The 22,725-nt window shown below is 39.5% G+C and overlaps 1 protein-coding gene and 1 long non-coding RNA gene across 9 annotated transcripts in view; one reads left to right on the top strand and one right to left on the bottom strand.

The window, feature by feature from the left end:
- The window catches only part of LOC111768915 (uncharacterized), a 53,019-nt gene extending 52,513 nt beyond the window's left edge, over nt 1-506 (bottom strand). Inside the window, exon 1 of the long non-coding RNA XR_002801599.2 lies at nt 173-506. This is a non-coding gene — a long non-coding RNA (uncharacterized lncRNA). The remainder of the gene's footprint in view (nt 1-172) is intronic.
- Nucleotides 190-22,725, top strand: part of SCN1A (sodium voltage-gated channel alpha subunit 1) — a 147,588-nt gene continuing 125,052 nt past the window's right edge. For 3 of the 8 annotated variants that reach the window (XM_023623074.2, XM_023623073.2, XM_023623069.2), the window contains exon 1: nt 20,312-20,675. The gene's annotated coding sequence lies outside the window, so the exon portion shown is untranslated. Of the gene's footprint in view, nt 687-20,311; nt 20,676-20,860; nt 21,517-22,725 lie in introns of those variants that run through there. The other 5 variants (XM_070241984.1, XM_070241982.1, XM_023623071.2 and 2 more) reach the window with 4 other exon arrangements.

The raw sequence follows: 22,725 nt of genomic DNA, 5'->3' as shown, positions 1-22,725 counted from the left end.
CCACCCTATTCTGAATTTGATATACAAGATTAAAAATGCTATCATCTTGCTTGCAATTAGATGTTTAAGGAATGTGAACACTCTTTCCAAATCCTTTAGTTATCATCCTGCAAACCAGCTCGTACCTCCACTATCACTCTCCTTACAGATACACATATCCCCCTATACTCACCACAATGAGTTAAAGGTAGATGAAAGCTCCCAGTGGCAGCCTTTGAGTCGTTACTTTGCTTGCCCATTCCCTTCATTTTAGGTGTCGTGGCACGGTACTTTGCCGACAAAAATTCATGCTGTTGGGTTTACTGCAAACACCGAAAGAGGTGTCTTGCACTTGCTGGAGGATTTAGCTTTTATCCTTCTGGTCATTCTTCCCACAAAAAGAAGGAGACCAGTTTCTGAGCTATTCTTAACTCTCCTTGCAAAACAGTTCAAAAGAGAAAGACTTCATGATTCTCATGCAAACTCCCAGCCTGCCCGCCTGCCTGCTGCTGCCAATACTTCTTTCTGTTGCTGGTGATGACATTCCGAGAGCTCCCCAGCCCGATGCTTCTTATGTAAGACTGTCTAGGTCAAGTGTAGGAGACACACTCCTGGCCTGTGAAAACTCATGGAACTGCTCCTTCAGATTAACACTTCAGGGGCTATGGAAGCTGGAGGAAGCTGAGCTTGTACCACATCTTTTGGGGGTAAATATTTTTGCATGATTCAGTGATTTCTATGCTATAGTCTTGGCAGATGCCTGTCAGCCATGCTGAGAGGTGCAGAGAGAAATTACTAAGAGATTCCGGTTCTGTCAGCATGCTTGAATAAGCATAAGTCTTCTAGCAATCCTAGCTTTAAGACACTTAAGGAGTAAATGAATCATAAATTAGGGTTTGCTTATCAGGCATCATCTCTAACCATGAGGAACGAATGTTGATTTGACAGTTTAAGCTCTGAATACAAACCATTTGCTCCAAGGTGTTGGAGGAGAGCGTTATTAGATGGGGCTATTAGCTCTAAGAGATTTACTGCAGTTCTTGGCTGTTACATTGTCCTTGTCTGATTGCAAATTTGCTTCTCTTGCAATTGAGCTATATGTTTTCCTATATTTGTCGTCTGTTGTGATTGTCTGTGATAATATGAGAACGGAGCCTGCATAACCTGGCACAAATAATAAATCCTCTCTACTTAGTTCCAAGGTGACTGCTGCAGTAGGAGCGCCATTCGACACCAGCGCTGAATGATGCTGGGTCAACGGCATTGATTCAAACTGTGCTGTGTTTAGGGGACTTGGGGGCATAATCCCAGGTTTGACATGAACAGTTATTCACTCTAGGAGTAAAAGTAGAAGCAGTATAGCGCTGATTCTGTTTTAGACTCTCACGCTGTGTCCTGGTACAGGAATTAGTTAAAATAGCAGGCTTTTAGCGAATGCCGCAGAAAAACCTGGGGAAGCGGCAGGGTAAGATTGCGGTAGCAGGGTGATATTGGCAAGAAATTTTAATAAGATTTAACCAGAGATGATGATGGAACAGATGGCACCTAATTTAAAAGATAGGTGGATATTTAAAAAGTTGAAGACAGATGCAGCATGTTCGAGAAGTTTTGGCTTCCTGAGTGCCCTTGGCAAGTGAAGTTCAGTGCCTTAGACAGGACGTCATGAATTAGGCTGTGTAAACTGTCTTCATGGTGTTAAAGAGGTAAATGGAAAGTTGAATATTCGGTCATTGGGCGTCTCTACATGAGGACTGGCAGGAGGCAGGTTAATTAGAGCACACTCACTAAGTGAACAGGTAGTTTTCAAGTATCTGAAATTTCTTGCATTCTTTTTATTAAATTAATGGAATGAAAATGAGTGTTACTGAAATGAATTGCTTTCGGGGTACTTTTCACTCTTTTATTCATGATTAACAACAGCGCATTGATTCTTTATGATGGGAATCTATTGCTTATCATTTTATGATATATTTAATTGATTAATCATGTACATGTTTGCCCAAATAATTTGAAGAGACGGTTATGATCCCTCAGGGCCTGATTTTATATTACTGATGTCAATAGGCATTTTCCCCATAGATTTAGCATGGCCTAAGAGCCCCCTTCAGACTGAGTTTTACTTAGTTTGGCATGTAGAATATTCTTCATAAATGTAACGTTAAAAATAAAGCTTACATATTTAGTTGTAACTCACAGTCTTTAGCATAACACTGTCAGTACTCAAATTGTCCATAAATGATTTTCATTTAATACTGTTTTATTGGCTATTGTTAAAAGGGAGTCTTCTTTCTGGAAATGAAGCCTAAAAAGTTATATTAATCTCTTCCTTTCTAAAGCAAGGGATTTGAGTTAAATGAGGTCTAAAGTTAGTTTTGGTTCTGCCGTCTGTAGTTATATTCCTCTAAACGTGAATTAGCATTATTAATTAATCTATGCTGAAGTGAGATTACATTTTTTGGTGACCTACAACTTTTGGCCAATATTCGTGGAGCACCTACGAATGCTGGCCAGCACTTCTCCGTGTGTCATCTCCTGACCAGCAGCAGCAGCATCACCTGGGAACTGGTTAGGAATGCAGGTTCTCAGGGCTCGATCCAGACTCACTGAGTCAGAACCTCTGGGGTTGGGGCGGGGCAATTCATGATTTAACAAGTCCTCCAGGTGATTATTGTGAGGTAGCTAAAGTCTGAGAACCACTATACTGAACAGGACTTTGGTTAAATATCATGAAAATACCTTTTACTACATACAATGGAAGATCCATGACATAATGAAATTCTTCATTTTCCTGGTGGCCTAAATTTCCCAATGCAAGCAGTACTATATTTTAAAGATTTATGTAATTGTTTAGCACATCTTAAGCTTAAATTTGTCCCTAAGAAGCTTTATTTTCCAAAAGTTCCATTTTTAGCTTTTAGAAATTATATAGTGTGATGGCAAAAACACTAAAGGACCTCTTCTTTTGCTCACTGTGTGTCTTGGCATATGTCACTGACTCTCTCTGGTGTTCAGTTTCTCATTTGTAAGATGAGAGATTGCCTTAAGTCAGGGTTTTTCAACTCAGCACTATCGACATTTGGGTCAGATATTCTTTGCTGTGGAGTCTGTCTGTACATCATACAATGTTGAGCAGCATCTGTGGCTACTATCCACAGGGTGCCAGTAATGACTCCAAGTTGTGACAATCAAAAATATTTCCAGACATTAACACGTATCCTCTGAGGGTAAAATTGCCCCTCCCACCCCATCATGCACACATTCCCCACATTTGAGAAACACTGACCTGGGTTAACTCTCCTATGTAAAGTTTTATTATACTAAATAATACAACAAATGTAGTATTTCTCCTTTTGGAGGCAGATAGATTAAAAATTACAAATAAATAAACATGTCTTACTGGTATAACTCAACGTGTAAGCTGGGACCTGTTTGCCCCCTTGAAGATCTAGGTATAATTTGCTGAAATACCTGCCAATTCCATAGTCTGGAAGTCCAAAACCCTTTTGCAACTTCTCAGGAACTTAAAGTCTTATATCATCCTGGGTCCTGGAGTCCTGGTTCTATGAATACCACCTCATCACTCTAAAAATGAGACCCAGATTTCATCTGCCACTAGTTTCCACCAGAGATTTACCTATATCAATCATCTTTTAAGTTTAATAGATTTCTCCCCTTTGTCTTCCATCTCTGCTCCACACCCCCTCCCTGCAAGATGCTCTGAGAGCTCCAAATTCTTCTTCTGGTATGCACGGCAGTCCAGCTTTCCATAGCTCATATATCCAGATGTAAATGCACAAACCCATCAAAGAGTTCAGAATATCAAAGGCCTTCAGCTTAGCACCATCCCCCCTTCATGGAAGGCAGTTGGGCTCATACTACATAATCATAAATCATAAAGTCACTGGGCTGGAACAAGTCTTGAGTTTAAGATCATTTTCATGTCTTTAGAAGTCATACTGAACGATAGCTCTTGGCCCTTAAAAGTATACAGGTTACACACTAGAGTTTCAGAACTTTAAATTATATCTGCCCATGAATTGTTACCTCAAACAGTTCAGCAATTCAGTCCCAACATTTTCTGGAGTTGAAATGCATGGTAGAAATAGCTAAGTCCACACGCACATACCACAGACACACAGACATACACACACTTCCCAAGTGTTAGAAATTCTTTTCTGTATGCTGTACTACAAATTCAAATAAGTCTTGCTCTAAGATATCTGTGAATTAAGAAACTTAAGCTACAATGTATATACAAACAAAGTACCAGCGGCCAGCCTGGTGCTGTAGTGGTTAAGTTCACACATACTGCTTCAGTGGCCCAGGGTTCACAGGTTCAGATCCCGTGCATGGACCTATACAACAATCAACAAGTCCTGCTGTGGCAGTGTCCCACACACAAAATAGAGGAAGATTGGTACAGATGTTGGTTCAGGGTCTATTTTCCTCTCACACACACACAAAAGTACCAGATAGTTACATTTCATTTAATCAAAATAATGATAATAGCTTATATATGAATGATTATATCTGTATTTCCAAGTAACTTCATAGACATGACCCTTTCTGAGAGCCACAGCAATCCTATAAATAGGTCCCAGTACTGTTATCATTTTGCAGGTAAGAAAATAAAAGCTCAATATCTCCAGATGCCAAATCCACTTCTTCTTCTGCTCTTCTACAAGGCAAGACTCAATAGTGTATGTAGTTTGAACACAATGGTGGGTACAATTCCTAAGGGTTTTTTGATAACGACCTATTTCAAGAGTCTTCCTGCTCCAAAGTCATTCAGAGAGTATAAGGGCTGATATGTGTTACAATTCTTTGCTTTAGTTGCTAGGATTAATACATTTTCCCTGATTTATACATTTATTTGTATAATATGGTTAATTAATTATTCTTTATATGTATTACTAACTACTTATGGAATCATTTCAACACATCATTCATTATACTAGTCATAGTCACATGTATTATGTCACTTAACGCTCTCAAAGTCTCCATGAGGATCGGATTATGCTCCCACTTAAGAGATGACACTGAATTCAATTTAACCTAAACTTCAGCTTTAGCAGTTACTGCACTGACCCGGCCATCTGCTCTGTCTTCACAAGACCAAGTGGAGCCACAGCAACAGACCATCTCTTTTCACCAGTACATCCCAGCCCATGGCACAATGTTGGGCATATACTGAGTCTCAGTAAATGTTTATTGAATGAATGTTGAATTAATTATCATTGCTATCTAGTTCCTTTATATTTTGGACTTTACATAACATTTTTCAACCTAGTCAATTAAAAAAATAAATAAATAAAAATTAAATTACAGCAAATTGCAAATGAGATCTAAAAGGAAAAATCAAATTCCAAAAGGAAAAGATGGATTCCATGGCTGCAATACATTTGGAAATCTTTGCAACTCTCTATCACTCATGCTACTTTCTTTATTTATCTTGGGAAAAAATCTTTTGGGTTTGATATAGAGACTTTCTCAGACTTACAACCTGAAAAATTATTGCCAATATCAAATGTAAATTCTTCCTTTAAAATATTAGTTTCCCGGGGCTGGCCCCGTGGCCGAGTGGTTAAGTTCGTGCACTCCACTGCAGGTGGCCCAGTGTTTCGTTGGTTCGAATCCTGGGCGCGGACATGGCACTGCTCATCAAACCACGCTGAGGCAGCATCCCACATGCCACAACTAGGTGGACCCACAACGAAGAATATACAACTATGTAACGGGGGGCTTTGGGGAGAAAAAGGAAAAAAATAAAATCTTTAAAAAAAAAAAATATTAGTTTCCCAATGCCAAGATCACATAGTTACTTGCAACTTTACTTGATCTTACAGTAAATACCCAAGAAGAACTTGAAAGATCTTTTCTTCTATTTTAGAATATTAATCATAAAAATTAATTCAATAATAGAGCCTAATTAAAACACATATTAAATACAATGAAATCCAAATGAACTGATAGTACGTGTGAATTCCATTTTTTCTGAAGCTGTAACTCAGCTCAACGTTAAATGGAAGTTCTCAATCTGTATCCTACCCTAGCAGAGTTCCGGGAGGAAATTTGTTGTCAGACAATCCCGTTCCTTACCACTGGTTAGCTCTGTGACCACAGGCAATTTCTTTAACCTCTCTGAGAATCTGAGTTTCTTCAGCTGCCTTATCTCCTCATCAGAATTTTAAAAAGATAATGTATGTCAAGTAGTTTATTTCAGTGTCTTTCAGATAATTAAAAGTGTTCAGAAAATAATAGTTTATGATTATAATTGGCATCATATACTCCCAAATATACAGAGCTTCTCAGGGAGTCCTCCTAGTGTCTTCTGAGCAACTAGGACATCCATATCAAGATCTGAGACTCAAAAGATGCTGGATTCAAGGACGAATGTTCCAAGAACTGGTAGTTAGGCAGCACAAGACTAACGATGGATGAATACTTGAAATCTTTCACTTGGTCCTTAAATATACTTTTTGAAATGCAACATTCTAAGATAATTAACTAGCCATATGTCCAGTTTTTTAAATTATTTTTTCTAAAATCTAAGCTCCCGTTCTTAAAAAACTATATTATCAGGGTAAATAATCCTTTGAGAGATATGAAAAGCCTAGGAAATGGTAGAAATTTTTCTTCACAGTGGAAGGAACAACTATTGGGAAGAAAAGAAAATGTTACTGGAAAAAAATTTTGAATTAGACTAATTTTACTTATTTTGAAAAGCAATTTGGACCTAAAGATAAAGCACACAAATCTCTACAGACCTAAGGTAAATTCTTTGACAACTGAGAGCGTGAATTAAATAATTTCTCAGATTTTTTCTAATTCTAACATTCTGTGTAAATAAGTTCAATTCTGGAACATGATCACCCAAATAACAACCAAATCCAAGATGACTAGATTTAACAGACCCATTTCATATATCTATTGATAATTAAAGACATATAAGTGACTCAATTTTGGCATTTTCCTCATTATCCTAAAAAGGTTTCATTAGTCGCATATGTCTTATGATCTGGATTTTGTTTGATTAGTATGCTGGTTTGTGAAAAATTATTTCTTATTTTTTTAAAAAATGAATTTATAGTTTTTTAATAAATTGGCATTATATTTAGTTTTCATGTCCAACAAGTGAAGCAATGAAATAGGATATCTAAAAGAGTTGTTGTCAACGTTCTGTTGGGACTGTCTCATTTGGGGATGCAAGGAAAATAGAACAGGTGTCAATCTTCCATATGAACTCTCATAAGAATAATATTGTGACCATCTAATATTGGGAGAAGGGAGGGTGGCAGTAATAGTAAGAGAGTTTTGGTTTCAATATACAGTTTCTAGTAAAATCATAATAGAAAACTTTATATTAGCACAATTGGGACAACAGAAAGAAAAGAAATGTTTTGGCCTCCAGATTTACTAAACATTGTCCTCCTGACAATTAGCCAACCACACTCACCTTGGCTAAAGTAGGTTTTAGGAGAAAATAAGCCAATCATAAGGCTATTGCTAGTATTAGTCAATGCCTTGACAGGAAATAAAATAGATGGCTCCCTCAAACTGATGGAAAGAAAAAACAAAATATTTGGTTTTAACTTTTCAACACCATATTCGTCTGTTTTCCTCGGCAACTGGTTCCAGCTTTTCTTCTGTAGCAGGTGTGCTAGATCCTGTGTGATCTGGCCATCTGCCCATCCGTCCAAACTTTAGCCACATCCACAGACCCAACCTTACACCTGTCTGTACGCGATATCCCATCTTCTTAAAAAGCACGTTTTCTTTGTTCTCTACACATCTTTGTGTACCTCCTAGAAAACGTCTATGGGAAACTCCCAGTGAAGTCAAGACTTGGCCTAGATATCACTTCCCAGTTAAAAAAGAAAAGTTTGATAATTCCTGCTGATGGTAGAGGTGTGAGAAACAGGTATCTAATGCTATTGCTGGAATATAAAATGTTGCCACCCTTTTGAGGGAAGTCTAGCCATATCTACCAAAGTTAAAAGTTTGTACCCTTCTACTTAGCAGAGCCATTTCCTGAGAATGTAGCCTACAGAAAAACTTGGTACAAGTGGGAAAAGTGTTTCTAAAATGATGCTTACACTAGCCTTGTTTGAAATAGAAAAAACAAAACAAACAAATAAAAAACCTGTAAATAATATGTGTTTATCATTTGAGGACTGATTAAGTAAGTTTTGGTATTTTGGTGTATCTGTTTATATAAATACTGAAATACTGTAAATAATAACAAGGTAAGAGGTTCAAGATAAGTTATGTAAATCAAACAAGGCATCCATCAATATATATAGTATGATGCCATCTCTGGAAAAAAGATATAAAACATATATATTTCAGATGCCTGGATATACACAAGAAATTTCTGAAAAGTTTTGAAAGGAATTGTTAACAGTGACTGACTGCAGAATGGGCCTGGGGGAAGAGAAACTGGAAAGCTAATTTTTACTTAAAGGCTCACAATGGACAATTGACATACAAAATGTTACTGGAAGCTAGGTTAGCAGTTTGCTTGGTTGAAGACAAAAAGGGGTACCTGATTCAGTCTGTACAAGCAGGGCTTCCAAAATTGCGCAGGAGTGCTTGGGTAATGGAGAGCATGGCAGAGTGGCTGATGTACGCGTTCTGGTGCAGAGGGAAGTGGGCTGAAAGAGCCGAGGCCGGCCGTGAAGGTCATTGCCAACTGTACTCTGCAGCCCTACTTCTCAAACTTTAATGTGTGCAGGAATCACTTGGGGATCTTGTTAAAACGCAAATTCTACCTTAGCAGGGAGAAGTGGAGCCCAAAATTCTGCATTTTGGCGAGCTCCCAAGAGATGCCCATGCTGCTAGTTCACTGCCACACTTCGAGAAGCAAGGCTTTAAAACTTAGGAAGTGTCATGTTTTTGTGTGATTGGTGTCTTCAAAGATATCAAGCAGAGCCAGAAAGCACTTGTTTTTAGAAAATGAGTCAAGAAAAAAACACCTCCTTGAGTATGATGTTTGCAACACGAAGCTTTGCCAAAGCTCTCCTATTGTCAAATGTTCGTGGTCAGCAGTTCTGCTTTTTTAGCCTGTCCCTTTTTAACAAATGTAGCCTTCTGGAAACTAAAGCATTGCCAGATTGAGGCAAGCTACTCCCCTCCACTCCTCAAGTGTTTAGTTGATTTGTTGACTCGGTGAGAGTATTTCCAAACATAGTTCCATTGTTTCACACTCTGTGGAAGATTGAAGAATCCAAAACAAGTGAGAAGGAAGAGCTGCCATCTGCCACCCTCCCACTCTGCCACACGCCGCCCCCCAATATGTTTGGCAGAAATCCAGGCTGTAGATCTACCACACACCTAGAAACTATCCTGGGTTGGCCACATGTAGAAATACCTTTCCTCCATCACATCCTGTGTGAGCGTAACATGATGTAATCCAGAGCACCAAGGAGCAGCTGTGTCATCTCCCACTTATTTGCCTTTGAACTTAGAGCCCAGAGACATACCACTGTGATTTAATAATGTGAATAATATGATATAAAACTCTCTAACCTTATATAAAACAACACAGTGTGAACTCATGGTAATATTAGGTACTTTGGAAACTGTGCTGACTTCAAAACCACACTTAATCATCTCCTTACTGTGCAACCTTGGCCAAGTTACTCAACAATTCTGAGTCTCAGTTCGCTCATCTATAAAACCATGATCATAATAATAGTATCTATTTCATGAGACTGTTGTGAAGTTTTAATTACTATTCCTCTTAAATCATTTTAAGAATTTGAAAATAGTAATGTTTGAATAACAAAATATTTGTTTCTGAGTACCTACCATATACTAGGCACTGTGCTAAGGGTAAAAGTATTAAACAGAACCATCTTATAAAGATTTTACTCATCTCTGTAAAATGGTTTAAATTCATGTTTATTTGTTTATTTGTTTTAAAGATTGGCACCTGAGCTAACAACTCTTGCCAATATTCCTTTTTTTTCCTGCTTTTCCTCCCCAAATCCCCCCAGTACATAGTTGAATATTTTTAGTTGTGGGTCCTTCTGGTTGTGGCATGTGGGACGCTGCCTCAGCATGGCCTGATGAGAGGTGCCATGTCTGCACCCAGGATCCAAACCAGCGAAACCCTGGGCCGCCTGAAGCGGAGCGCGTGACCTTAACGACTCGGCCGCAGGCCGGCCCCATGTGTTTCTTTTTTAAGGAAAGAGAAAAACGTGTTTTTAGAGAGGAGATGGGACATGTCCTTTCCCCCCACTTCCCAACAGCCCTTCACATCTGGTAGAACTTGCAAGTTATCCTGCCTATGCTTGCAAAGGAATGGAAGTTTTAGTCGAGAGAGTGTGAATAAAGGGATTGGACACAGAGCAGGTTTAAGGGAGCCAAAACAAGATGATGCGGCACCCAGTGTCATGCAACAGTAGGGAGGACTAAATGTGCACTTGGAGAGAAGAGCATTTGCAGAGCCCAGCAAGGGCGGTGGCCCTGGGAACAAGGTTGCCCTGGCCTGAGCTGCAGAACTCATGTCCAGGGAAGGGAGTGGTGGGAGGGGTGAGATGTCAGGTAGAAGAGGTTCAGGGACTGGTCAGGAGAAAGACCCTCAGCCCCCAAAGGCCACTTTCCATGGTTAGACATAATCAGACCCTTGTCTCCTGGGTTCCTTTGGGCTCAGCCCGAGGCAGGCATTAGCAGGAAATAGGAAGATCTCAGCCACCACACCCCACCTTCTGGCCTAAAAAAGGAGTTGCATTTTTCTCTGGGAAACCTCCTGTGGGGTATCCCGAAGCGCCAGATCTCACTGGGATCTGGTGTCTTTGCGCCCTCCTCTTGCCTGGGAAGAGCCAGGGGTGGCACTGGCTCTCTCCATTGCTGGTTCCTGGGTGTTTTGTCAATCATCTTAACCTACTTAGTGAATAGTTTCTCTATTGAATTACTTTCATTTAATCCCTTTTGAGTATAGCATCTATTTTCTTGCAGGACCCTGACTGAATCAGAGGTAAAATTTTAGAACAACAGATGTTTCATGGACAGGTAGCTCTGTTGTGACACCCTAGAGAGCAGACTCCAGGCAGATGAAGATGTGAATAAAGGTACTGCTGTCTTGGGGAGCAGAAGAGAGAGTGACAGGAAAGCAGAAAAGAAGAGACACAAAGTTAACAAACAGCTAAGTATCTATATATATATAATAGATATATAAAAGAGCTGAAATACATATATACATAAAACCTTAGAAGTAACTACCATGTGAAGTAGGGCAAATGACTTCTGAGTTTCATCATTGCTGAAGTCATGGAAAGATCCACATTTTGTATTTGCTTAGTTGCAGAAAGAGTAAGGAGAACAAAAATGTAAATGGTCACATCCCTATGTGTTAATTAAAGAGGGGCAGACCAGAAGGAGCCCTTTCCTGCTTATCCAGCCTACTGTTCCGCACAAAGAGGAGAAATACGTTACTTTTATGTAGTGATAAAAACCAGAATGTAAAAGACTTTCAAAGAGAACGAGTGGAGCATGGAAAGAAGTAAAAGGGTCTCTGAGCTTCCTAATGTATCAAATGCCATGGAAAATATTGAGACAAAGTGGTTGAGCCATTTCATCATCCCATAACGAGTAGAGAAATCTGTTTGCCTTTCATCCGACCACAGAAGACCAGGTAGGGAAGACTTGCCATTAAGCATGAGAGTGCTGCTGCCTAGCACCTCTCTCCCACCCTCGAGTCTAAAGGGATCCCAGGCATGAGTGAGACATTTTAGTGATCTGCTATCTGATACGAGTATGGGCAATCCCAGAAGCAGCAACTCAGCTCACGGGCTCCCAAATTTCCAAGGCATTCTAGGAAGACCAGGGTAAATGTAACTACCATCTGGCTTTCCACGAGTCTTCCCCACTCATTTGCCAATCTCTTCTAAAGAATTTGAAGCCCTGAAGTGGCCCTGACAGACTTCTGTCCATTATTTGGCCCACAGTGGAATTCTTGCTTTTCCCAAGGAAAGAAAGAGGAAGAGACATAATCACATATGATTTGTGTGAGCTTTTAAATGGATTTCTGAAGACTGAAACTGTTTAGGGATGTGTGAAAAGTGTTAATCTCCACAGAAACATGGCAGCACCTAATTCTAATGACACTTGCATACGTTACCAGTAGTTTGGCTATGCTCTTGACAAAGTCATGGCTTTCTGCCTTTGAACACAAAAGGAAAAAGACGGTAAGAATTCTTTAGGGAAAGGGGAACTACGTGTTTGCTTATGTTAAGTTATAGCAAAGTTCAGTTTTATTCTGTAAATAAAGAGTTGTCTTCATAAATATCAGCTTTTCCTTTAGTATAAAGAAAGCCCTTTTCATTAAAAAAAAACCCCGAATTAAACCTCTTCAACATGTACACAAGTGATGTGGTTGATTTAAAGATATATTAAAATGGAAAACTGATGTTTGGGTTCTAATAAGTAATCAACTATATTTTTCTTAGCACAAGAGTTAGCTGACTCCTCTTTGCAAAGATGGGAAAATTGCTGCATGAAATAGACCCTGTAAAAACCCAAGCATAATGTGTGATTGACTTAAGAGGATGGGAAAGATCACATGTGAGCAGAGAATAGAACCAGCACAGTAACGGTTTTTTTTATGATTGGTCATGCATTTTTAAAAAATTTAATTTATGTTTCTTTTCTGTCTTTATCCTCCTGTGGCAGTAGATATGGACATAATGCTTTAAATATTATGATGTACTTTGATCTTGTTTCAAGAGCCAAAGCTTTATGAAGACTTCATATATTTAAAGAAAGAGGCACAAAGCTCAGGCATGTGAAACATTATATTTTGTCTCCATTTATGAAAGATAACTGCCACATAAATATGGTTTATCAGCCTAAAGAAACAGAAAATATATTTTTAGATTACATTTTGGCTTTACAAAGAAATTCTAGAACTTCAAGACCATTTGCTCTCTTTGGACCTGCACTCCTGAAAACTGTCAGTGTTAGACTCTTGAGTACCTGGTGCTCATGTCCTTGAGCTTGAACACTTTGTGGTTAATATTTAAGATCAGCATGTGGAGCTAGACTGAAGGACGATCACTGTCTTTACCATTTGCTAAAACCAATGTTGGTTAGTCCATCACCTTCTCAAACAGTAACTGCAATCTTACACTCCATCACATCCATCTCTCTGTCAAAACATGAGTGAAAATCAGTTGTGGCATATCTAGAAATACTCCACTCACTTCCATTTTGCTCCTTATGTGCTGAGGCACCTACTCGATATTAATTTCCTTCATAGTTAGATTGTGGAAAAAATTTGAATGGACTTTTGTGGCATAAAACTAGCTGTGTGACCTTGCATAAGTCCCATCACTTCTCTTGCCATCATTCCTCCTATCTAAAACAAGAACCCTTGTCTGGATGATCTATGAGAACTTTCCAGCAACACAATTCCTCAAGGATTATCATCTCCTTAAAGCAGTGGTATAGATTTATGTCAGTTGACATTCTGTTTTATGAAGTTTAAAAAGTTATTTTAGCCTACCTGTAAATTTTAGTGGAATTTCATTCTGGGATTTTGATTCATCAGTAGTCAGCAGATGTCATCAGCTCATCTTCAGAAAATACCTTAATTCAAACACAGACACTGGGATATGTTTGGGGAATAAAATAATAAATAAGACATAGTTCTTGCTCCCAAAGGGACTATGGGGTGGGGTCAGGTGGTGGGGAGGTGCACAGAGAAAGCGTGGAGGGAATGTGGTCAGAGAGAAGGTCTCTGAGCAGAGGAAATGAAGGAAGCAAAGTATTGAAGGTATGATGGCTCCTGGTTTATTTAGGAAAAGGCAAAGAGTTTGTTGTTATGAGAAATGACCTTGATGTCATCCTCAATAAATATTGATATTGTGCTATGACAATTTAACTGAAGAAAAAAGACCAAAAATAAGCCAGGCCCCCAAATAATAAAGGATTTAAAATTGAAAATTCATACAGAACACTAAAGTGACTTTTTTTATTGAGATGTAATTGACATATAACGTATTGGTTTTAGGTGTACAGCATAATGATTTGATATATGTATATACTGTGAAATGATAAAGTGACTTTTAAATTGTTGCTTAGGTAGTTGTAAATAAAGGAAGAACTTATAGGAAATGATAAAAAGTAGTTTTGTAATTTAATACCCATTTTGAACCAATATTGCAATGCTGACCTCATCAGATAAACATCTATATATTTAATTCCCCTTTGAGAAATCAGTTTTGTGTATTACTATATCTTGTCCATAAAACCTATTTATTTGGTTTAGGAATACCATTGTTTCCTTTTCCAACACCAATGGCTGCCTATGTAATTGAAAGGAAATTGCAGGAAATCTTCCAACAAGATGTAACTGAATCCCAGGAAATGATTGTCTGAGGATTTATAATTGAATTCTGGCTTTGATTGCTTTGGATGGAATGGCAGAGAAGGCATGGGGAGACTGGGAGATCTCAGGATCTGCATCAGAATCCCACAACCTCCCTCTCTTACTCTCTTATTTTAAAATACAACATAGTGATGAGATAGGAAAAATCCTTACCCTTCATTTTTCTCCACTACCAGAAAGAGAGAGAAAATCAGGAGTAATTTTAATGATTTTTTTAAAGAAACTTTTAATAAAGTTCTAAATATTTCTCTGTGTACCCACAAACACACTGATGCTAGAGGCACTAGAGAAATAAAATCAGTAAGAAAAACAATTCCAGTTATTTAGGCTCAATATACCGCAGGTGATTTAAACAATGGCAATCTATGAGTGAAAACTCACAAGCCTAGAATAGCTTTGATTTAGTAAATTCAAGAGGGAAGGCCCTCAAATATTTTGATATCATATTTGAAAAAATAGCCGAAGTTTTTTTGGTATGATGTATGGACTTTACCAGTTTCCAATGTCTACCTTCTAGTACTGACAAGACGCTCGGAAACCAATAGGCCAATTTTGTAAATTGTAACTTTAAACTTGCTGAAAAATTAGTTGGCTCTAGTTCTAAAAGAGGTTCTTAATTGCAGTTTCTGCATTTATTTATCTAATAGCAGGTAAATTCCACATTCATTTGAGGCTCATTTTCAAAAGGACAAATTAACCTGAAAAGTAAAGATAAGAGCTCATTATTTTCTTCTAGGAAATGGTTTCTGTTTCTGAAATAGTGGCTGCTAAAGGCACTGTGTTAGTAAATGGTTGGGGCACAGGAAAGACTTGGTAGTAAATGTTTGCACAATGCTGCATGTACAAAAAAAGTACTGGGAAATTCACATCCACAAAAGCAAAGTCCTGAAGTGGTAAATTACATTTATTGTGGGATCATATCAGTACTGTGCTTTAGCTGAGTTCCACTTTCCCACCACAAGGGGCAAAGCCAGGATTTGAAGCCAGGTAATGACACAGTGGTCCTGTTGGTTTACAATCATAAAGTCTGGCTTCAGATTCTGGCTCTGGCACTTTCTATTGATGTTGGAATCACTCACCACATTGTCCAAAGACCTGCCACCACTTGCAGCCTTTGTGGCATCACCATTATATCCTCTGGGTCACCATGCCAAGGTCAGACCATTGCCCAAGTTCAACTCCAGACACCAGCATCCAGACCCCTTTCCTTCAGGGAGGAACCCAGCTCATGGAACCTAGATTCCCAAACAAATCACAGGAGAATCTGGAAACATATTCTGCCCTAAAACTCAAATGTCATTTATAACTCTGAGCAAGGGAATCCAGAATTCAGAACATAATGAATTGAACATTACTTTGCAAAATTTTTAGCCAAAGATCAAGGATGACCCCCTTCTCCCTGCCGGGCCCCAAGTTACTTAACAGTTAATTAAGTTTTTATAAAGCAGCTGACTAAAAGGTTCAGAACTCCAAGAGATGGACACCCAGTAGAAACTTTTGATAACAAATTCCCTTTAATTTTGTTGGGACCCAGGGCAGGCCCCCCCAAAATATCCCACAAAGGTATATTAATTATTTTTAATTAAGGTTAATGAGAAGCGAAGAGGGCATTCTGACCCTCCCATCTCTGTTCCCCTGAAGGCCAGAAATCAATCTCGCCTGTGAAAGGAGCTCTCCCCGGTGAAAGGAGCTCTTCCCGGTGAAAGGAGCTCTCCCCGGCATCCTTCTCCCCAGAGCTGGGGATTCAGGACCGAGAAGCCCGCACAGACAAACCCTGCTAATTGACTACTTCCAGCCTAAACTCTGCTTAAATTCCTCACTATTTACATACCCCAAACCTAAGTGTCTTTGTCCTGTCAGTTCTTCACAAATCCATTGTTTCTTTGTGTAAAAGATATATGTATTCTGCCTGGCTTGTTCACTCTTCAAGCATCATTCCTTTATGGGCTCCAATACCTGTGTATAAAACTGGGTTTTTCTCCTGTTAATCTGGTCTTGTGTCAATTTTACTATTAGTCCAGCCGTAAGAACGCAAGAAAGGAAAAAAGCAGTTTCTCCCTCACCCTGACATTTTCTATACAAGAACATATTACGTTTAGATATGAATCACACTGACTCTTCAGTCTTCTGATGTTGCACTCTCCCTTGAACTCTTTCAAAGTTCTAATCGCAACAGAAGAGTCTCCTGTCTTAGAACTCACAGACAAGAAGCCCTGGCACAGCTTTTTCCATCTGAGTTACTTCTCTTCCTTTTTTTTTTTTTTTTTTTTGGTGAGGAAGATTAGCCCTGAGCTAACAATTGTGCCAGTCTTCCTCTACTTTGTACATGGGATGCCTCCGCAGCATGGCTGACAAGTGGAGTACATCCGTGCCTGTGAAGCGGAGTGCATGAACTTGACCACTATGCCATGGGACAGGCCCCCTTTCTTCCTCTTTAACACTCAAGATTTATTGACAGCAAGGATGTCCCATTATAGTATTCTTTTTCTCTTTTGGGCACTGAGCAGTGAACTGAGGCTGCCAGCCCCCAACAAAGCTACGCTAAAGTAACATTCCAGTTCTCATGACAGAAAGAACCCTTTAAAGGCTAAAGAACATCTTATGCTTTCATTCTCTTTGCCTTGTTAGAAACTCTCTCATAGGAAAGGTGCAGGCCAAGCTTCTTAGTCAGTTTAGCAACCATGCATTCACAGGTTGAAGACATGTTGTCACATAGGAAGTAGCCAGTATATTCCTTCCACCTTCTGAGACAAGACTACAGAGGATCTCCTGTCCTAATGAATGACTAATATCAAGGGTGGGAAGAAAAGGGGGAAGATTACCTTTTCATGCTTTGAAACTGGAAACACAACAGCGAGAAAGAGGAAATTATATCTCAGTAAATGAACTTGCTGCACACAGATAAATAAAATGGAGAACTGGTTCCACAGGGAGTTCATAATCTGGGAGGCAAATAAGATATGTACATAAAACTCTCAGCCCATCAAAAGGGACAAGTGCAATAGCGTTATAAGGTAGCACAGATAAAGTTTCATTTTAATTTATCTTTTGCCAACTTTTATAAATATGTGATTTTAAGTGTATACTACACTAATTTAATAAAAATCTCACATTTTGCCTTATGCCAGGTCTTTCAATTTAACAAATAACCATATTCCACAAAATAAAACATGAAGTTGTTTTGTAATTAACAACAACAACAAAAAAGGATTCTATCTACTGAGAAGACAAGAAAGACATTAAAGAAGAACGAATATGTGACCTAAGACATTGGTAGAATTTTCCAGATGCAGATCGGGGGAAGGCCTGTCAAGAGAAGTGAAGATTATGAACACAGAGACAGAGGTGGAAGGGTGACGTGTGCATTGAAACAGCGTACCTTTCCACTTATCTAAAGGGTCAGAGTAAACTCCACTGATGGAGGGATTTTGATCTGGTTTGTTCACTGATGTAACTTCAGTGTCTGAAAAAGTGCCTGGCATATCGCAGGAGCTTGAAGAAGTCAATAAATGAAGTGTCAGATGCCCAGAATATGAGATGTACTTGATAGTTTTCCAGGGCTAGGGCATTTGGCTTCCTGCAGTGAGTGAACCGGTTAGGACTCCACAAAGTAACAGAAATCTAGCCCAACTAAGCAAAAATGGAGTCTTTTTGTGTCTCTCATGTAACCCCCAATCGGGAAAGTATCTGGATCTTGGGAAAGACTGAAGCCAGAAACAGGAAGTCACTGGGAGTTTTCTGGCTCTGTTTTTTGTCACTGCTTCTCCTTCCACACTGGTGTGATCCCTTTCTCCCGGTGCCCTGGCCCACCTGGTCCTGAATCTCCATTGTGAGGGAAGGCTGGCCCCCACAGCTGCCAGAATCACAGGCAGCTGTTCTCTTTGGCTGGGTCAGGAGATCCCGCTCTCGTCCACGGTAGCCAGGAGTACAGGTTCACCTCTGGGGATCAGGGAGGGAGAGCTGCTAAAAGGACTGTTACGCGCAGATACTCAAAAAACTGACCCCTATAATAAGCACCTAGAAGGCATTAAAAGCATGCAGCCAAGGATATTTTTATTTTTTGCCTGTATATCTAAGCCATAAGCACTATGCATAGAGAATATGTTAGTCTACAATTAAAAAAATACTGCCTGTTAGTTCACATATTTCCCACTTCCTCTTCATCTCTAACATCCTGGTAATTATTTACCAAATATTGATCAGCTGTCTCTCTAGCTCCTTTCACATTGCCCCGACTCTACTAGAAACAGAAGAACACTGTTTCCCAGACATTGAATAACTATAATGAACATGTTCATGCTTGATTGGCTCTCATGAAAGTACAGGGTTTTTGAGCTCAGACAAGAAATGATCTCACTCAATTCTTTCTTTCATAGATGAAAAGATGAGTAATTTATTTAAGGGTTAGTAAATGTTTTGTGAACATAGAAATAAGATGTACATTCCTGGGCGCTGGCCCGGTGGCCGAGTGGTTGAGTTCGCGTGCTCCGCTGCAGGCGGCCCAATGTTTCATTGGTTCGAATCCTGGGCGTGGACATGGTACTGCTCGTCAAGCCACGCTGAGGCAGCGTCCCACATGCCGCAACTAGAAGGACCCACAACGTAGAATATACAACTATGTACTGGGGGGCTTTGGGGAGAGAAATGAAAAAAATAAAATCTTAAAAAAAAAAAAAGAAGATGTACATTCCTGTGATTCTAGAACAGGGTAAGAAAGGTGGACTTTTGAGTATGTTGCAAAGAATAAATGAATTTTGGGACCAAGAAGCTTAGTTTTATTGCTTTGCAAACTATGTGTGGCCTTCAATAAATCTCAACAAGACTCAGAAAGCCTTGGTATTCTCAATTGTACAATGGGAATAATTATAATAATATTAATAGGATCTATGGCACCATCCTGTAGTAAGCAATAGAAAAGTTAAGTATTGGAGGTGATGTCATTGAATAAATGGTAAAGTGCGTTCAAGATAGTGACCAACAATAAATGTGTTAGTTGGAAGGCAACCAGGATGAAATATTTATTGCAAATTACCACAAATGACTAATCTACACAGAGTTAGTTGTGAGCTTATGCATCACTAAATGTTAAAGACAATGTCCGTTTTAAAGTACAGTATATAACACAAAAATCTATACTCTCAGTTCCTGGAGTTATAGATAGTTTAGCTTAGATTCTCCACTGTCTTAGCAAAAGCTGATATACATGGCTTTCACAATTCTATCAATAGGTAATACTTAAGAGGATTCAAAATCTATATTTGCTTACTAAAACACATTATTATAACTAAGCTTTAGGTTTTGTCCACGAAATGGAAAAACATATTGCAGTAAAAGATAATAAAACTGTAGATATTTAGAGTGGGAAGATAATCTTGTTTAACCTCTAATTACAGACGAAGATGGGGAAAGGTAAGTTTTCATAGAAGAGTTCAGAGACTTGCTCAAAGGCACATGTTCAATAGTGTTGAACTTGAAGTAAAACTCACGTCTTCTCACTCTGAGTTGTTCATTATAATACAGAACCTGCTAGTAAAATGCAATAATAAAATGAGAAAAATTTCAAGTAGATTCGCAATGGAAAGCCATGGAGCTATAATAAAGGGCTACCCAATTTTATTCTGGTGAATAAAAACACAAAGTTCTATTCACAAATTCTATAATTTGTAAAGATAATAGTGATTCATAGTGGGAATAAAGTAACAGTTTTACAAACATAATATGCAAATAATATGCATAAAATGCAAAAACAACACTGAAGTTATTTGCTATCCTTGAAGATAGCTATACTTAGTTTTACGCTTTTCATCTTTGAGTCATTAGGTGTTTGATCTGATAGAGCAATTGGAAATGAAGGAGAGACAAGAGGAAGCAACAGTGAGGGAGCCAAAGGTAGGAAGAGAAAGAACGAAGCTGAGAGAGAAAAGAGGTTGAGAAATACATAAATCCGGCTGGTGCGAAAATATTTAACGTTTGGCCACTAGATGGCGATGTAACGTAAGGTGCTACCTCGACTTTTTTTTTTTTTTTTTTTCAAACAGCTATTTGCTGATTTGTATTAGGTACCATAGAGTGAGGCGAGGATGAAGCCGAGAGGATACTGCAGAGGTCTCTGGTGCATGTGTGTATGTGTGCGTGTGTGTGTTTGTGTATGTGTGTTCTGCCCCAGTGAGACTGCAGCCCTTGTAAATACTTGGTCACCTTTTGCAAGAAGGAATCTGAACAATTGCAACTGAAGGCACAGTTATCATCTGGTTTTGGGAGATGCTGTTCTTCACTGCAGATGGGTAATTTTCCTTTTTATCAGGTAAGCCATCCCGGTTGTTTCGTCGCGGTTTTAGGCATATTCATTCCATATTCCTTTAGGAAAAGAGCTCGTGGAAATACAGTTTGGGTAGAGCAGGAAGTCCATTTTTGTATGTGAATTCGGACCAATGGTCCCCCTCCTCCCCGTCTTCTCCTCCCCTTCTCCTCCTCTTCCCATCCCCCTTCCTCTCTCAACCTTCCTCGAACTGAAATCAGGTTTGTTTTGCAGTTCAGCATTTTGATACAAGATGAGATTCTTTGGCCTGAAATAGCTTGGAAGCTGACCAGTTCTTGCTTTTGCTTGCCTTTCCTATCAGTCTCCTTTTGAAGCCCCCTCGTCACTGGTGCTTTAGAACTGGACTAGCTAGCTGTGAATAGAGGTCATATTGTTCCCAAGGATGGAGCAAAAATTAGATCTCAGTGTTAACCCCACAGGAAGAAAGAAGGCAGTGGGACTGGAAGGCTGGAGTCTAGCATTGCAGGGACGTTTACCCTCCTCAGGCACAGGCTGGGCTTTTGAGGAGAAATCCTTCATGTCTGGGGCAGGAAGGGGACAATGCTTTATTCTCTCTAACTCCGACTGAACCACGCTAGAAAAAAAAAAAAAAAGGAGCTGGAGGGACGTGGGAAAGAATCCCTTCTTCCATGGAATGCCAAACGGAAGATTGAGTTACTTTTAATCGGACAGAGGTCACTATCAGCAGTGATACTGCAGATGCTCTTCGGTTCCCAGGGTGAACCGTCTTGCTTTTCCAAAGAGCACAAGGAACGTCTCTGGGCGGATGTGAGGCTTTTACAAATGTCTTTGTTATCATGGATTCCCTCCCTCCTACCTGTTTGAGGTATGTGTTTAAAGACACCCCTCCCTTTACTTCTCATATTTCTTTTTGTTCCCTTCAGTTACTTTGACCACTGTCACTCCTCTTTAACAAATGTGTCCAAATAGAGTGGCGGTGGGTGCTTTCTCACGTGTCCGATGAGAGCCGAAGCAAGGTAATATTAGCTCCATCCGTATGTGCATGCGACTCAATATTTCTGAGGTGCACTCACAAACTTGCAAATTGCCAAACGCTGTTGCCATCACTCTTATAAAATGTGGCTTCTTTTTCTGTGGATTTGCAGGTTCACGTGGTATTTCTGATGCGCTAGTGTAGTAACAGAACATATTTCTCCATAAAGCACTTTAAATCATCCCAAGAGGGTGATGCCAAACAGAAACAGGAAAATTCCATGCTGAGGTGGGTGATTCCTGCTTCAGTTGCCCCTATCCAGAGCAGCGGGGAGCGTACCTTTCCTATTTGCTGCAATACCTGGCACACCAGGGTGATGCAACCGGGAGCTTCCGCACGTTCGCCGGCCGTCTGCCACTTTTCTTTCTTCTCATCTGTGCATTTTGGAAGCAGAATAACTATGGCGAAAAACTCCTTTAAATCTCTCGTTTGTGGTGGTTGCTTTTGTAATTGCTGTCAAGACAGTGCATCCCTCTTCTAGGAGCTGTGTTGCAATTTAGGCCTTCCCCCACAGAGCTCCTTGAAGAGATTTTTAGATTGTGTCTATTTTGGGAACATAATGTGTAGACAGGAATGGATGACCACAGAGATTTACAGGAAAACAATTTCGTGGAGAGGGTGAGGTAACATTATAAACCACCAGAACAGAGCACAAGTGGCTGGTTATAGCGCATGAACCCGGCAATAGAATTAGTTTTCTTTAAACTGCCTCCAACTCATTTGTATGGCTTTTTTTCTTCCTTCTTCATATTCTTGTTCTGTTTTGTTCAAATATCTCTTTAAGGCAGCCAGTACATCCAGAATGCTCATACTGGTAAAAATAATATGTTGGATTTTGCTACCAATGCTAATAATTCTATTTACTTGGCCCCCTCTTGCTGGGAAGTTTGCATGTGAAGACTCCCTTATTGGGGCAGTTTCCTTTAAGGCATGGTCAAGAGGGTTTCTCCATGGAGGGGAGGGCACAATCGGAGACCTAATTAATTATGCAGTATCCAGGAAGGCACTGTGGGTCTCAACCAGGATTCTGCATTACCAACC

Source organism: Equus caballus, chromosome 18 (assembly GCF_041296265.1).
Source record: "Equus caballus isolate H_3958 breed thoroughbred chromosome 18, TB-T2T, whole genome shotgun sequence".
NCBI lineage: Eukaryota > Metazoa > Chordata > Mammalia > Perissodactyla > Equidae > Equus > Equus caballus.
The sequence above is the reverse complement of the archived record's forward strand: the minus strand, read 5'-3'. Positions and strand labels throughout refer to the sequence as shown.